Source organism: Eucalyptus grandis, chromosome 10 (genome assembly GCF_016545825.1).
Source record: "Eucalyptus grandis isolate ANBG69807.140 chromosome 10, ASM1654582v1, whole genome shotgun sequence".
Lineage (NCBI taxonomy): Eukaryota > Viridiplantae > Streptophyta > Magnoliopsida > Myrtales > Myrtaceae > Eucalyptus > Eucalyptus grandis.
In genome coordinates this window covers 20599106-20605665 of record NC_052621.1, presented here as the reverse complement: position 1 = coordinate 20605665, position 6560 = coordinate 20599106, and positions in this window count along the sequence as shown.

Genomic DNA, 6560 nt, shown 5'->3' with positions numbered 1-6560 from the left:
TGCTCGCGGCTTGCCTCTATTCGCTCGCCTTTTCAAACACAACTTGACTGGTAAGTATTACTTTGTACTTGATTTTAGAGCTTCAAGCTCGTGTATGTTCTCAATTTATACTGGGTATTTAATATATGCAAGCATAAATCATGTGTTGGCTTTGCTTCGTTTGTCATCCATTTGAAACATTTTTAGGTATCTTCTTCGTAAATTACTTATTAGTTGATGAATTGTGTGACTTGACTACTCTCAGTAAAGTAGTTAAACAACTAGTGATACGTATCAAGAGCTATTTTGTATGTGTGTTTGCAAGAGGTGAAAAAGGCTTGAATTGTGTAATAGTTTTGTACTTCCACATGCTAGTACTTAAATATTATGTGAATTGGATGAATTCAGATAACATATCAATTGAAGTGGCGGAATATATAATGAGTCCCATGATATAATTACATGGATGTGAAGAAGATTTAAAAGAGTCGATCAAGATAATTACTAATCATCCTCATCTTTGTAAGAAGCAAAAAATAGATAAATCCATTGTATGGAATAATTTTTCGAGAATCATAGATGAGAAGACCTAAAAAATTTATATGGTAAAGCACGTGGGAAGGAGTACACATATGCTTAACTAAAGTATTTCAACAATATTAAAACACTTGAAAAAGTGCAACAAGTATCATTCTAATATAGATAAGAAGTAAAAATTATTTATACCATGTGATGTAAATATAACTAGCAAGGAAGGGGAAGATACTGGTGCTAGTAATAGTGGTGATAATATCTTAACGATGCATGCTTACTCAGACGATCATCGTTGATGAACAATTATTTTATAATTGAGCGTGTTGAATTTCGTGATTTTGTCACTAATTTACAACCTCTCTTCATGCATTTGTCATGATTTTTAGTGGCTAGAGATTGCATTAAGTCGTATGAATGAAAGAAGTTTGAAAACTTATTTTTGTCAGCTTAGGTTAAGGATTGTATTCACAATTGATACATAGACTTTACACATAAGGTGAACAACTCATATATTAAATTTGATTGTAAAAGATGGCTTGTCTGAGGTACATGATTCTATTGCATATATTGAAAACATTGTTAGATATATGAGGAGTTCTCCCGAGCTAAAACATTTTAATCTTGCATTGAAGTTGAAAGAATCACCTACAAGAGTTCAATTTGTCTAAATGTTGTCCCTAGATGTAACTCAACTTATCTCATATTAAACACAAGCATAAAATTCAAAAAAGCTTTTAAGAAAATGTCAAAAGATGATTTGTCTTTTGAAACTAAACTTAACAATAATTCTCTTAATAATGAAGATTGGGAAAATGTTATTATTCTTTCCAAATTTTTAAAACACTTTTATGATGCTACCGATCAAATGTCGGGGAGTTTATATATTATTTCAAATGATTATTTGAAGGATTAGCTTTTTTATAAGTATTTAAAAGATGCGAGTAATTTTTCGATCCTAAGCTAATAACTATGGGTATGAAGATGAATGAGAAGTTTGATAAATACTATGGGAGTTTGGATAAAGTAAACATGATGGTTTTGATTGTAATGGTTTTAAATCCCACAAAAAAGTTGCATTATGTAAGGTATTATTATGAACAAAAATTGTGAGATGAAGTGCATGTTGGAGCATTTGTATGCATTTTATAAATATTTTTTTCTTAGTCATAGTAACCGATATTTGGGTGGTCAAACTATCACTGCCGGTAGTAGCAATGCTTCCGATATTGATGGAAATGATGAGAACGATGAGGTTAACATCAAAGCTTGGTGGAAAACATTTTCCTTCAAAAGAAAATAGGGCGCAATAACAACAAATCGAAGTTTGAACGGTATCTTGAAGAGGAATGTGAAGCTATTCTTGATATTCACGTTTTGATGTGGTGGAAGAGTACTCGAAATATAATATCTTATCATTGATAACTCAAGATGTTTTGTTTATTCATATAACTACCGTTGCTTTAGAGTTGGTTTTTAATACTTCGGGCTGTGTATTTGATGGTTTTCAAAGTTTTTTAACCCTTTAAGTTGTAGAAGCTTTAATTTGTACTTAAAATTAGTTGAGAGCTGCTCTCGTGCTTATTAATGTTGAAGAGCACGTTGAGAATGCCAAAAAATTTGAATTGGATAAGCTCAAATCATGCATATTTCTTTTTACTTGTTAATTCTTTTGTATATTTAATGAACGAATTCTTTTTTTTAAGATATGGATTGTCTTACGGAGGATATTATCATCAATAAATAGATTTTACACATTGAAGTTTAATGAATATAAATGGTGATATGTTCTATCAATGGCATTAATATTAATTTCAATTTAAAACTTTGGTTAAGTATTAATTATGTGTGTTTGTTTTGTTTTCAGGTGTTCAGAAGTTGAAGTGATCATTTAAGAATTAAGTATTTTGAACTTCTTATGGTTTAATATTATTTCACTGGTAAATTTCAACTACACTTTGCTTTTTGATTTGTGTCCAGTGGTGTGAAACTCCATTATCGGTTGATTGGACTCTACTTGATTGATTGCAGGAGTTGTTTTTGCATATAATGTTACGAGTATTATTGATAGATGCCTATATGAGAAGATGCCTAGTAAATATTTTTTTTTGCCCAGAATTCTCTTCTCTTAAAGAAGGGGCTAATCTGGTTCAGGAGAAATTGGATAGAGTATTCTGCTCAATGGATTGGTGGGTTATGTTCCTGGAGGCTGAAGCTTTTGCCCTACCAGCTGTGGGATCTGATCATAGTCCACTCCTTGTGGTAAGTAGTGCCAAATCTGTCGAGAAACAAAAAAAGTTTAATTTCGAAGTATTCTGAGTTGAAGATGGTGAATGTCAGGAGATAGTCAAACATGCATGGCAATCTCAATCTTGCATCCAGGGAGGTTTGGGAGACAAATTACGTTCTACCAGCCAAGCCTTAAAAATATGGAGCAAACAGAAATTTCCCAATAATAATACCCGCATTACAGCCTTAAAGAAGGAGCTCCAAGCCATTACAAACAGACACCGGAGTTGTCAAGACAAAAGCAAAATCAAGAGTATTAAAGAAGAGCTGGAAACTTTATGGCGCAGAGAAGAAATGTTTTGGGGTTTGAAATCACGGATCAATTGGCTTCGTTGGGGAGACAAAAATACAAAGTACTTCCATGCTACAACGATCCAACGGAGACAAAAAAACATAATTCATATGCCGAAAAATGCAGAAAATCAATGGGTCAGGGGGAAACAGCAAATTCAGCATTCACCATGTCTTTTTTCAAGGAGCTATATACCTCGGTAGGCCCACGCAACTACATTCCAGTCCTAGATCAACAGCCTACGTTAATTGGAAATGATATAAATGATTGTTTAGTGGCGGAAGTAACTATGGAAAAAATTCATGCTGCTGTTTTCCAACTAGGACCTCAGAAAGCCCCGGGTCCAGATGGTTTAAACGGACTTTTCTATCACCATCACTGGGACATAATCAAACCCGATACCTTAAAGGAAGTTCGAGATTTTTTTCAATATGGGGTTCTGGATCCAGCCCTTAACAGAACGCATATCACTTTAATCCCAAAGGTTCCCCATCCGGAGACACTTGACCAATATCGCCCTATCAGCTTATGCAATTTTGCCTACAAGATTATTGCAAAAATCTTGGCAAACAGACTGAAATGATGGCTGTCTATGCTGATTTCAGAAGAGCAAAGTGCATTCATTAGTGGAAGGCAGATTCAAGACAACATTTACATCGTACAAGAAGTGTTGCATCAATTGAGGAAGCGAAAAAGGAAGAAGCACTTCCAGGCGATACTAAAACTTGACACGAAGAAAGCTTATGATAGGATTGAATGGGATTATCTAGAAGGTTGCTTGCTGAAATTTCTGTGCTCAATGGGTTCATTGGATAATGCAGTGTGTTACCACAGTCACATTTAATATAAAGCTTAATGGGGAACCTCTTCCTGCTTTTGCTCCAACTAGAGGCATTCGACAAGGAGATCCTCTCTCACCCTATCTATTTATTTTGGTAGCAAACACTTTATCAATTTTGATGGGAAATGCGCTACAGGAAGAGAACATAAAGGGAATCAAGCTGAATAGATACTGTCCTACTTTAACTCATTTATTTTTTGCAGATGACTCAGTCTTCTTCTTAGATGGCTCTATCCAGGAATGCCAAAACGTTGCAACTATCATTAACCAATATTGTTATGCTTCAAGACAAGCTGTTAACTTAAACAAATCAGGGATCTTCTTTAGTAAAGACTGTCCAGCTTTATTAAAAGACAATATGAAGAGTGAACTAAGGGTACCAGAGCTAGAAAGATCATGAAGGTACTTGGGACTTTCATCTGACTGGGGCGCATCAAAGAGGCAAGTTTTTGGGTGGATTTTGAATCGGATCAACATGAAATTGGAGGGCTGGAAGGAGCAACTCATATCAAAAGCTGGTAAAGAAACTCTCATGAAATCAGTGGTGCAGGCGGTACCACAATATGCCATGTCAATTTTTAAAATCCCAATGTCAATATGTAAAGCTATAGAGAAAAAAAATAGCAAATTTTTGGTGGAAAAACAGTGATTCAAAGGCTAGTTTGCATTGGAAACGCTGGGAAATTATGAAAATGAGGAAAGGTAGAGGGGGAATGGGTTTCAGAGATTTGATCACTCTTAACAAAGCCTTATTAGGGAAGCAAGCCTGGAGGATGGTCAAAAACCCAAATGCGTTATGGAGTAAACTATTGAAAGGATTGTATTTCAATCAATCAGATCTCTGGCATGCTGAAACTGGCTGTAATCCTTCATGGGGCTGGAAAAGTTTACTTATTGGAAGAGAAGTCATTGCGGAATCAATCAGATGGTTGATAGGAAATGGAGAATTTGTTAATATCAGAACAGATAGATGGCTGAAAAGAGGCTACATAGGAGGGTTGGCAAACATGAATGATCCCTAGAAAGTCTCGGAGCTAATCTTACCGGGGACTCAAAGATAGAATGAAATATTGCTAAGAAATCTTTTTGATGAGCAGACAACGCAGGAAATCCTTGCAATATCAATTAACGGCCCTTTTTTCGGTGATGAATTATTATGGATGGGCACAAAACATGGTTCATTTACAGTCAAGAATGGCTACAACTTGCTAAGAGACACCACCACAGAAAACAGAGCAAAAGAGCACCCCTCCTCTTCATATCAAACTCCTACAGCTTTATGGAATGCAATTTGGCATATGAAAACCAACCCAAAAGTGAAGTTATTCGCATGGCATGCTTGTCAAAACGCCCTACCAATCAAGGAAAATCTGTGGAAAAGAAAAATCCTACCTAATCCGCTGTGTGATCTATGTAAAACCAAGGTAGAAACGGCCGAGCACACACTCCTCCTCTGTCCCTGGGTTGCTAAAGTGTGGAGTCGCCAGGAAACTATCCTGCGAATTGATGTACAAGAAGTTAAAAGAATGGATGAATGGCTGCTCAAATTTACAAGCAAGAAGTCGCACCTACCTTCTCTTGAAACAATCGGCTACCTCCTGTGGCAGGTATGAAGGAGCGCAACAATTTTATTTTCCGAGGAACAACACCAGAGGTCTGTAGAGTAGTAGATCTAGCAAGATCTCAGCAAAATAGCTACCGAAAGTGGGGATTTAGTGAAGAACTAGTCGAAACATCTGCCAAACCGAAGAACCCACCTACCTGGCGAGCTCCGAAGACCGGTTGCCTTAAGCTGAACGTCGACGGGTCGCTGGGGGAAGAATCGACGGAGGGAGCAGTGGCCTGTGTCGTCCGAGACTCCTCCGGCACTCTCTTAGACGGATTTACGAAGACGGTATGGGCGGAATCGAGTTTTCAGGTTGAAACCCTAGGCGTCCTCGAAGCCCTAAAATTTCTTAAGGAAAATGCAATCGACGAAGACGTGGTGGAAACTGACGGTCAACTCGTGGTCGACAACTTGAACTTTGAACACCAAGCTGAGTCAACCGCACGTGGGGCGTTGAAGGAAAGCCGAATACTTCTTCGGCGAGATGCCGCAAGTGGAACTGGCCCACTGTCCACGCTCAGCCAACTCAGTGGCGGACTGGGCCGCACGCCACCACCAAATGAAGACTATTCCCCTGAATTGGCGGGCCTCCCCTCCCTCATCCCTTTGGGCCTTATTATGTGTAGATGCCCCGGTAGTGGGCCTCCACGGTTTTCCGCCTATGATATAAATAATTTCCACCTTTTGACCAAAAAAAAAAAAAACTTCCCATCTCATTCTATTTCCCAAATAGAAAAATGATTCAATGACAAGTCAAAAGTGAGGAAATCATAGCATCCTCCAAAGCCTTGATCATTTATGTGGTTTGTTACTTTTAACAATTGTGAAATTTATATTATTATCTTATCTTAAATTTATGTTAAATATGTACTGGTGTTTATAGTTTGATTGCTTAACACCGCATGGTAGATGGATGTGTAATTTATAATAGTAGGTTTGTTTTTTCAGGGAATACAAAAAAAAAATGAAATAAAAAAATTATTGATTAGTTCTAGGTTAACCCTCGAATGTCTTCGGTTCCA